The 11,935-nt window shown below is 42.7% G+C and overlaps 1 pseudogene; it reads right to left on the reverse strand.

Annotated features, from left to right (window-relative positions):
- Positions 1–5,149: 5,149 nt before the first annotated feature.
- LOC134968739 (homeobox protein SIX3-like) lies at positions 5,150–6,232 on the reverse strand (annotated as a pseudogene).
- Between the last annotated feature and the right edge of the window lie 5,703 nt (positions 6,233–11,935).

Consider the following 11,935-nt stretch of genomic DNA (forward strand, 5'->3'; position numbering starts at 1 on the left):
TACTAGGGAATCCCGCCCAGGTTACGGTGCATTGTAAAGAGGTGATCCAGGTCTTGTTTCAAGCCTATGGAGAGACGGATTACTGGTGCTTCCAGATGATGTAATCTCCAAGATCCAACAGAACAGAAAGACTGTACACAGGCATAAACAGAACCAACCAGGGATAACCCGGGTCAAAGGTGCGGTGTGAAACGGGTAGGAACCATGTTCTAAAATGCGGTTCACACCAAGGATTTAGGTGGAAAAGGGGTATTACTGTCTGGCAATACAGTTTCAGCCCTCTTGAATCAGCGTCTTCTAATTTTAAATATTGGGCATGTGCCATCCACAAATACCCCTTTCACACTAAAGCCCCATTTCTGACCTGGATCCGACCCGGGATATTGAACCTGGGATATTTCAACTGCTCGTCAAACTGCACCTTGGTCCCGTGTTATTCCCGGGTCAACCCCTTTCACACCCAACCTGTAATTACCTTGCAAAATAGATGAGTCATTAAAAGTGGAACGTTTGAAAAGTGGGTGGTAACCACCATTGCCAGTGTCCCCAATCTGCCAGGCTTCTTTTAACACAACCCAGGTTGAATAATCCAGGTTGCACCTTTAACACTGAAGTCTGCCTGGGTGACCCATTATGGTTCGGAGGTGGGGGGGAGCGGTTGCATTTTTAAAGGAACATTAAAGTGGTAACATAATTTAAAAACTATACAAGGGTCCGGGCAGTTAATAAAAACTGGGAAAATCTTTTAAAGTTACAAATGAATCAATTTAATGTTTTACAAATTAAAAGTTGTAGCAAAAAATATTATCTGTGAATTTTATTGATCTTATTTTGCCACATAGCTCCTGGAGCACTGAGTCCATTTTCGAAGCTTTATCACCATTACATCTTTCCATGTGTTAGAAATTCTGCCTTTTTAGCAGTACGATTTTTACAGCCCTTGAAAGACATTCTCTGGCTGGATGCTCTTGAAAGAAGAATACTATTAAGACAGCCCTTTAATGTATTGGGCCTGCCCTCTCCCTCAGTCAAGCATTGTAGTAGTCAATTTTTAATATCCTAATCCAAATCAGGGCCTTGTATGTGCAATTATCGCTTCACGGACAAGAGATATAAATCTGTTTCACAACAACTATGAATTTCAAGTTTGATTTTCACTGTTCACCACGTACAGCCTATAAAATAAAGTGTTTTAATAGGAGCCTTCTGCGGGGAGTGAATGGCAGTAAGCAGAGCACGTGGAGATAGTTCTAATTTTGTCATGGTTTAGATAAGTAGTTGGTACAGTATGGATCTTATAATATAACACAGAGGATTCAACACAAATGTGTATGTACTGTATGTCTTTTTAAGCATAACGTACTTTATGACAATAAAATCATTGCATGGATATGTAGCTGTTCATTGATCTAAACATTACAATTTATATTCACATTATAGTTTTATGTATACAGTGTATTTTGTTCTGTATTGATTTCAGAAATATTTTGCAGTTAGTAGAAAAGTGTTGTTGTTTTTTGGCAGCATACAGAATTCTTAAAAATGTTAAAATATAATAATTCGACATTATTAAATAACCACATATAGGCCATTTTTTTAAGTGATAGATACATTAATCAAAGTTGTTGTTCAACTGCTTTGTTAAACCACTTCTGATAGCTTTTAGTACAGTAAGTAAATGGGGTATTAAAACAACTCATTAAACTTGTTTTTTTAACATCACTGATAGGCTATAGGACAGATCTTTGCTTTGTTCCTTCAGGCTACTATTACAAATGTATAGTCAGTGCAGTGCTATGCTACCATGGTAATCACAGTCACATGGCACATGATGTAGTGAACAGTCTGTACTCCTGTGCTGTATCTGCTGTGTGTAATGTAAAGTCCTCCTCTACCCACTCTGTATTCACATGACATATTGGGAGCTTTGAGCCTTTTCGGGGCCTATTTACTTAGCCTTGGAGAGAGATAAAGTGGACGGAGATAAAGTACCAGTCAATCAGCTCCTAACTACCATGTTACAGGCAGTGTTTGAAAAATGACAGGAGCTGGTTGGTTGGTACTTTATCTCCATCCACTTTATTTCTTTAAAGGTTTAGTAAATATATCCCATAGTGTCAGGGTCGGTGACAGGAGGGGTCAAAGGGGACACCTGAATCGGACCCCAAGGATCAGAGGGGCCCCAAATATATGCTGCTTTGTGCTCGGCAAGGATGTCAACCCTCTTGTCCAAATAGGCCAGCGAGCTGTAGACAGTGTGGGCCTAACCTCAGAGTTACAGGAGCCTCTCACACACAGTGACTGTGCGGCACCGGCTCTGTTGCAGGAAGTTACGGGACATAGCATCTCCGCTGGCCAGGATTCCTGTGCCCTGCGTCGGTCTCTTCTGGTGGGTGTGAGGGCCACATGGTTCATGCTGTGCGGTGTTTGGGTCTGGATACTGGGAAGTCTCTCCCCTGGGAAAGAGTGGATTGGTGAGGGAATACAAGGCTTTGGTATGGGGTGGGGGATTTGGGAATGCAGCATGGAGTCATTGAGGAGAAATAGACAGTGGTGTGTGGGAGGAAGGAGAGAGGGAGACACATACTGTGATGTATGTGGGGGAGGAAGGAGATATATAATAGTTTCTCAGATAGCGCAGCAAATTCCATTGCACTTTAATGTATATCTATCTGTCTCTCTCTCTCTCTCTCTCTATATATATATATATATATATCTGAGGGGGCCCCACAGCTATCACTGTATGGGGCCCCAAGATTTCAGTTGCCGGCCCTGCGTAGTGTGACTGGCAGCCATACATATCACCCTCCAGAGAGATTTGAAAAGAAGATAATGATTTGTAAGATTACAGTTATGCAGATACATCATTATAGGCACTTATTTCATATTTAATTGAAAAAAAATACTTTGAAGTGGGATTGCTGCTTTATTGGGAGCTATACATTTTTAGCATTGCTTTCCAAGTGTTGTGAATAACAAGGAAACCCTAGCTAGTGCCTACATTCGATCCATTGTTCAGAGACAGAATACACAACTTAACTGGATTAGTTTTGGTTCCGTGTGATATCAGACTACCGTGAATTCTATGCAGATAAACAATTTAGAGAATGGAGTATCAGTTTTAGGGGTCTATTTAAAAAACATTTCTTTTTTAATCTGCTAAAATGCACATTCTATATCCTTATTTATTGTAGAATGTGTTTTTGGCCCAATGTGTCAATATTGCACCTATTGTAGAGGTAGTGGGAAAAATGCTCTCCATCACGATTTTATTCTCCGACCATCACAGTGCCCCCTCAAATCCAGTGCCCCGCTAGGTACCACCCCATAGTTGCAGCACTGACAAAGCGATGATCATTGTGTAAGAATTAGATGCCTTAATAATTAGACTGCTCTGGTGTTCTGAAGTACTATATGTGGGGCAAATGGGGTCTGTCCTTAGCTTCCACTACAGCCTGTCTATTCTCTGTTACTAGACTAAGAAAAAATGTATTTGTTTTGTTTTAAATAAAATTGGCCTACACGCACGCGTTTTTAATATGTGTGGTCCTCAACGTGAAAGTCTTGAAAATCACTGATCTATAAAATAACAGAACATAATTTGCCTGTGAATGTTAAATGCTGCACAAAGTGTAATTTAGAACAGAGCAGAAAAAAATTCCAGTTACAGAGTGCACGCACATTTGGAATCTGGCCTAGTAGTAGCTGAGAGTGAATAAGATCCATTTTCTAGTGCTTCGCTCTGCGGCTCAATTTAAGGTGCATGGATTTGTAACTATGTGCATTAGTTACAGTTAATAAAAACTCAGGATTAAATCAGAGGTGGATAATAAACTGTTTATTAGTCTAATACTCCAGTTCTTTGAAAGTCTCATAATAACCTTTCCTTTCCAGCTCATTTTGGTTGTACAGGACACTAATGTTAAACTTTCTTTACTACTGTTTTTTTCTCAAATAATCTTAATTTTAATATGCTTTATGACTTTGATTTTTTTACTATTATATATTTTTTAAACCATTTTTTATGTTGTGCACTATTATTCGCAGTTAAATTTACATCCATGTTCTCATCATGTTCGCTGCTGGATTATAGGCAGAGGAGCAAGGGTTTTCACCCAGGGGCCCCCTTACACTGCGGCCCCCACAGGACCTCAGCTTTTGTCCCAATGGAATCTGTAACAGACATCCGAATCCCGACTGGAGTTCCCACTCATTGGCATCACCGGTTCCCAGGCCTAGCTCTTGACACCGTCACAGACGTTGCAATGTAGCCAGTCAGTGGAGACTGGTAGAGTGGTCTGGAGAGAGAGGAGTACAAGAGCCTGTGGTAAGTTAACCACCGAGGCATGGAGAGAGCAATATGGTGAGTGGGGGTTTGGCATTTTGTAAATTTTATCAGTGGGGGAGCCCACAAATCTAACTGCTGCACTGATCAAGTTCCTCCATGATAGGATCATTTGGCATTCCATTTGTAATCAAATGTGAATCATTGAACCATTTTATGCAACAAAGGATTCTGGGTCAATTTACAATTTTACTTATTGAATGTCTGTGTCACAGAGGGTATTTTTTTCATCAGGAAAGGAAAGAATATCTGTAAAATATTTGTTTGCCAGTGACATACTTCCCAATTTCAGCTGGACAGACCTGATATGAGATCTCTGTCCCACCGTCATGATCAGGCCTGCACTTAGGAAGTATGACTCACTCACCTCAGCATTAAAATAATGGTGGTATATAATAGAATTAATACATTTTAAGTCAACTTAAAATGAATAAAATACCTGTTATATAGCAGCTATATACCTAGAACCAGGGGTCCATCTATATACCAGAGACTCAGGTGTCTCCGTGACAGGGGCGCAGCTATATACCAGGGACAAGGTATCTCAGAGACAGGGGTGTAGCTATATATCAGTGGCCAGGTGACTCTAAGACAGGGGTGTGGCTATATATCAGGGACCAGGTGTCTCTGAGACAGGAGTATAGCTATGAACAAGGTACTCAGGTGTCTCTGAGACAGGGGTGCATCTATATATCAGCGACCAGGTGTCTTTGAGACAGAGGAGCAGCTATATATCAGGGACCAGATGTCTGAGGGACAAATTGCTCGGAATGACCTGTTATTAACAGCTGCTGCTCTGTCTCTTTACCTTTGGTTTTTAAACCAGTCCCACGCCTGTGTGTTGTGAGGCGAGTGGACTGGGCTAGTTCTATTTTCTTGCTGGGGACTGGGTATGGGTCTTGTATGTACCAGTCCCTGAGAAGACTGCAAGTCCTCTTCTTGAAGCAGTGTTTTCTGCTTTCTATCCCAGATGGTCCTTGTAGAGGGAACTTCTTCCACACCTGGTACTTATTAACTGGCCCTACGCCTAGGCCTCCTGGTAGTGGGCCACATGGACTTGGCACACTATAGTGAACTTGTGGTTCTCCAAGATGTGGTAGAGGTCTCTGAAGTTGCCAGTGTGGAAGACCACCACTGCGCAGGCTCTCAGGATGGACTCAAGCTTGTTGATGACCTTGCACGCACCAGGAGCTATGGCCCAGTCTCCATGTCACTGGTCTCCTCTAGCTTCTCGCACATGCAGGCCACCTGCTCCAGGGAGAAGTTGAGGTTGATATCTTTTCTGGGGCTCAGAAGCCGTCACTGCTACTGGCCAGGAGCAGGGTACAATCGTCACTGCAGTTGGGCAGGAAGAGCCAGGCATACTGCTAGCATAGCAGGCATCACAGTGGGCATCCAGCAGTGGGATTGCTGCAGGTGAGCATGGTGGGCAGGGTCTATGGCTATGCTGTCCCAGTACACTGTGTCCTGTATGATGGCACCAGCCATCCCACCCTCCTTATGACCTTGACTTCGTCAAATAATAATCAGCCTGTGTTATACGTGACAGCCGAAGGCACAGATGCAGCTTCAGCCAGCCACAGCTTCAGCACAGCAAGCCAATAAAAATCAGCCTTATTCTTAGTGGCTGCTGCTGCTGGACATCACCACGATCTACTGATCGAGTGTTCACGTCAACAAGTCGATCTTGATCAATGCTTTGCCCACACCTGATTTCAACTGTTCTTCATTTTGAAATTGCTGGACTGTTTGTAGCAGATGGCCAATCTCTTCTGAATATATCAATTTATGAGCTGTGGAATCTGTGTTTGGCCCAGGAGAACAAAAGATCTTGCACTTAGTTGGATCAGCCAGGTTTATGAAACTTACAACTAGTTTGCTGTTCATGGTCCTCAGTAACCCACACCTGCAGTCTTACAGAAGAAGGCTTTGGAAGAAACAAGTCATAGCAATGCTGCAGGAGGACAGGATACACTATCAGGCTGATCCTACTGTAATTATTTTTCAAATTAATTAAGTAGATGTCATAGCACGAGGAGTTATGGCTGTGGGGAATAATGATGTAGAGGCTTGGAGGACAGACCCTATGCAAAAGGTACAGTGACAGGCTGAATGGATTTTAGCCCTCAGCCATATGATATCTTATTGGGTTGCTTTTCTGATTGCTCTCTTGCATACCTCCCAATCATCACAATTGTGGTGGACAGTCACGCCCTAGCCCCACTGTCAGTGCACACTTGCAGGTATAATGTAATTGGAGGAAAGTATGAGCGGAAGAGGAACTGACAGCTGGGGAATGAGGGGCAGATATTAGGATGGTAGTGTGGGACAGTTGTAGTTGTATTTTTTTAACACCTGTATTGACATGGTTTAGGTTAACTTTTAATAATATCTCATGGGGCAGTCACATTTTCTTGTGTGAGGAGTGGTTTCCTGCAGACTAAAACCAGGTTCAAACAGGGGCCAGTTCTTTGAATACATTGCTTGGTTAGGCTCCTCTTTTCACCCCCCACCCCCCAGAGCTCCTGAATCATCACTGTGTAGTGTATGTTTGCTTTTTCAACTTAGTCCAACATCCAACTATTGGGCAAAGTCTTCTAAAGCTTAAGGAATGCTAGACCGTGGAGAATAAGGAGGATGAACAGGATGTTTTAGAGGTATCGTATATGCGACTATGTGATCCAACCCCAAAACCAATGCAGAAGGATCTGCAGAATAAACCCCCCAAAAAAACAGTTATTAGATTTTACATCCTACAATTATCTACACATGAAGGCAAAGTACAGTTTATGACCAAGCTATAAGATGTCATCCCAATTTGTATTTCTCTTCTTACATATGCAAGTAGAAGGTCTATTCCCAAGCAAAAGTCTATAATGCAGTTTTCCTCCAGTCTTCTGTTCCTCAGCCATTAGAGTACCAATTATAATGTCACATTCTATGTCTAATGTACACTTCGTATTTTTATTGCCGGAGGGGAAACAGAAATGAACACGTACTAAAATAGTTATTATTACCCAAATGGCCACCTGCACCCATCAGCTGAGAGAACCGCCAGCTGTACTATATTGCTCCGTTAATTGCAGGTGTAACCCGTGCTTAGACCTGCGGACAGGTCGGCTAGTCTAATTAGCAAGAAAAATACACAGGTGTTTAAAATTATCCAAAAATATAAAAAAAATCCTTGCCATCCTCTTCCTAATTTAATAATTTTTCTTTTTCTGTTTAGTTATATAAATACATGTCTGTATACGTGGATGTGAAATATTGGGGACACTGAGTCAGAACTAGTTGACGACATGGCATGTTCACTAACCGAGCTCTCAAGTCAAATTATATGAGTAATATATTTGCCTATGTGTGCATCGGAGGTTTGTAAATGAGACAACACCTGTAGGATTCCATTAACCCTTTTGTTTTATTTTTTACCCTTGCTGTAGAAGGGTTAATAATTTCTCCAGTGACTTGGCCTCTTTTAAACTTCCATCTCGTGCACTCTCCCTTCTAATCTGATACCTCAGTGTACATATCTAAACATGATCAGTGACAGTTATAGCTGCGGGGTGAGACTTTCAGTGACAGGGCTAGAGAGCTATGATTTGAGACCAGTCATTGCAAGTGACTTTAGCTGCCTCTTCAAGTGACATGCCTTTACTTGAGGAACGAGGAATGACAAAAGTTCTTTGGACAGGAAACTTTCCCTGACAAGACGGTGACAGGTCTTTGCACAGCTGGTCTCTGAGAAGCCTTGGATGGGGCCCACATAGATGCTAATTTAAGCTTAGTGGTGGCAAGGAGCCTAGAGCAAGCAAGTTCTCGTAGGCTTGTAAGTCATCTGTAAGAATGACAGCAGTGTGCGATGCAGTACACTTGTGGAATTAGTGTTGTTGTATAGGATTTCTCATAAACCATGCTTATTTCAAGAACCGGGTGAAGTTAATACACAGGCTTTTGTTTTAACTCCTGCAGCACAAAAGCAAGTGCACCCGACCCAGAGGCAATTAAAACGGTGATTATAGTGTAACAGTACCCAGCCAATGCACTATTTTTAGGCATTAGTTTTGTGTTCAGTGAAGTCCACTCTGATATCGACACCAGGGGAATTACCTAAAGAGGCTATCCCAAAATCATTAGGACTAGCACTGGGATTAGATCCGGATTGGTCTACTTGCCAGCTCCTGCTCCTGGTTATACAGTTCATTTCAGAGTTTTACTATTTTTTTTATATATTTGCAAAACTATATGTCTGTATAAAGGGGCCCATAGGTCAGGGGAGAATCGGGGCAATTCCCTGTTCTACCGTTGCCTGGAAATCCACAATTTAGCCGACTACAAAAAAAATAATCGGGGCCAGTCAGTTGGGTATTTTTAACATGCATTTTTTTCCTGATTCCACATTTTATTGTTGATCTGCGTATTGGCTCTGCATCAACGAATTGTTCTCTTGATGTATAGACTGCATTAATGTGTGTGTGTGTGTGTGTGTGTGTGTGTGTGTGTGTGTGTGTGTGTGTGTGTGTGTTGTGTATTTGCATTTTATTTATTAATACATTGGTGCTTTTAATATTTTTGGGTCATTTTTGGAACATTTTAATTTTTTTGTTTTCCCATGGTGAGTTTTTTTCAGTGCGTTCTATATTTCAAGCTTTGAAATGTCACAACTGACCGAAATGCGTGATGCTGAACTTGGGTTCCAGCCTATGTGAATACTTTCAGAAACATGAACATACAATACATCTATAGTGCAGCACAGACATATGTAAAATTTATAAAGGTTGTCCTTTATAAAACTTTGAATTTTAACAATTTTAGGATTAGGTTCAACCACTTGCGATAATGCGGATCATAGACTCGGACTTAATGTCTGGGGATATTTAACTACAGCCACTTTCCCCATGCTTTCACCCATACAACCCGGGATAAGTTCTCAGAGCTATGGGTTAATAGGCTTGCGGCACCCGCAATCAGAGCATGTACAGAAATCTGCGTTAACTGCCGCCTGTGGTCTGATCGAGGCTATAATTGAATAGCCCCGGAAGATCAATTAGCCCGTGGTAATTAACTGCAACAAATTTAATCCAGCACTAATGCAAGTTCATTATGAAGTTCTGACTTTGTGCAAAAATAATATCAAGTTTGTGGTCAAATTTTATTTGAATCATACTTTTTAATAGCTAAGTTCATAGATAATTGAGGAATCTTTGACTACTTCCCTTTCAGAAGGGCCCTAATTAAGCAATGATTAACTGTTAGTTATATATAATTCTGATATATTTTTACTTACAAATTCTCTTAACTACCGTATATACTCGAGTATAAGTCGACCCGAATATAAGCCGAGGCACCTAATTTTACCACAAAAACCTGGGAAAACTTATTGACTCGAGTATAAGCCTAGGGTGGGAAATGCAGCTCTAGCCGTACACAGCCCTCAGTGCCAGATATGCCCTCATACTGCCAGATATGCCCTCATACTGCCAGATATGCCCCCACAGTGCCAGATATGCCCCCACAGTGCCAGATATGCCCTCATACTTCCAGATATGCCCCACAGTGCCTGATGTGCCAGATATGCCCTCATGCTGCCAGATATGCCCTCATGCTGCTGCCAGATATGCCCCTCATGCTGCTGCCAGATATGCCCCTCATGCTGCTGCCAGATATGCCCCTCATTCTGCTGCCAGATATGCCCCTCATGCTGCTGCCAGATATGCCCCTCATGCTGCTGCCAGATATGCCCCTCATGCTGCTGCCAGATATGCCCCTCATGCTGCTGCCAGATATGCCCCTCACAGATATGCCCCTCATGCTGCTGCCAGATATGCCCCTCACAGATATGCCCCTCATGCTGCTGCCAGATATGCCCTCATGCTGCTGCCAGATATGCCCCTCATGCTGCTGCCAGATATGCCCCTCATGCTGCTGCCAGATATGCCCTCATGCTGCTGCCAGATATGCCCCTCACAGATATGCCCCTCATGCTGCTGCCAGATATGCCCTCATGCTGCTGCCAGATATGCCCCTCATGCTGCTGCCAGATATGCCCTCATGCTGCTGCCAGATATGCCCCTCATGCTGCTGCCAGATATGCCCTCATGCTGCTGCAAGATATGCCCCTCACAGATATGCCCCTCATGCTGCTGCCAGATATGCCCTCATGCTGCTGCCAGATATGCCCCTCATGCTGCTGCCAGATATGCCCCTCATGCTGCTGCCAGATATGCCCCCTCCCCAAGTGCCAAATATGCTCCCCCAGTGCTGTTACTTACCCCTCCGTCGATCCCGTGCTGTCTTCTGAAGGAGGGACACGGAGGGACACGGAGCGCACAGCGCGCGGCTCTCCTGTGTCCCTCCTGCATCTTCAGTGGCCGCGGCGGGTCTATTAAAGGAAGTGCCGGTTTGTGATCAGAGGTCACGAACGGGTACTTCCTTTAATAGACCCGCCGCTGCTGCCGGAGATACAGGAGGGACACAGGAGAGCCGCGCGCTGTGCGCTCCGTGTCCCTCCTTCACACTGCTCTGCCTGTCACACTGCACTCCCTGTCACTGTGCACTGACTCTATGTAATTTTGTCCCTTGAACATTTTCAGCTCCAGGCTCCAGGCCATGTGACCCCCTGTATAAAAGGATTGCCGTTCACACTCTTGTTAGTATTCAGGTTTATATATTTTTTAATTATTATTATTTACTTTTCTTGTTTCTTTACTACTTTGGACATAATTACTTTGGTCAACTCGCTGGCTCAGATAAACCTTCTGTTGAATTAGCTGTGCCATGTATGCAATTCACTTAACAATATTATAATAGTAATAATAATACTAATGATAATAATAATAATAATAATAATAATAATATAAAGACACAGAGACATAAATTTGGCAGAGAAACTGTTAGCTATTTATTTATTGAAATTCATATTTAAGGGAAAGTATGGTGGCAAAAGAAGGACGACCAAAATCAGTACAATCCACAATAATAGCCAACAACATGCATTGCAGCTGGATACCGCCCAAGGTGCACAAACTCAACAATTATACTTCAACAGTAACATTAACACCTTCAAACTTGACTACCCATCGTTTGACGGATGATACTGCCCCCACCCCACCCCATTAGGGTGGTACAGCCAAATACCAGACACCAAAGGGAGCCCACCAAATGAATGATTGCATTCAGACTGGTGATCAGCCATTTTACCCCACCACAGAATAGCCAATAATTGGTCACTAACAAAGAAAACTGGGAGGGATGGTGGGAAGACTGGAACAAACAGGCTTTAGACCACATTCCAAGCCTTTAAATATAGTCTTACATAGACACACCCCTGCCACACCATAGGCAGGCTGTTATATGATCAGCCTTCATGCCAGCCCTCATCCTAGAGGTTTAAACTACCTGATTTCTTATAGCAATCATTCGGTTTCTCATCCTTTAAAGCAAAGTGTATATTCTTAAGTCTTCTTAGATGTCTGGGGTAAATGCTCCATTTACTCATTTATTAGGGAAGCCATGCTTCTGGCTTTTCATTCAAGACATGTGGCATCTTTATATTGGCTAAGAGGACAGAAAGGATCACATTTTATGGAGCAT

Source organism: Pseudophryne corroboree, chromosome 11, assembly GCF_028390025.1.
Source record: "Pseudophryne corroboree isolate aPseCor3 chromosome 11, aPseCor3.hap2, whole genome shotgun sequence".
NCBI lineage: Eukaryota > Metazoa > Chordata > Amphibia > Anura > Myobatrachidae > Pseudophryne > Pseudophryne corroboree.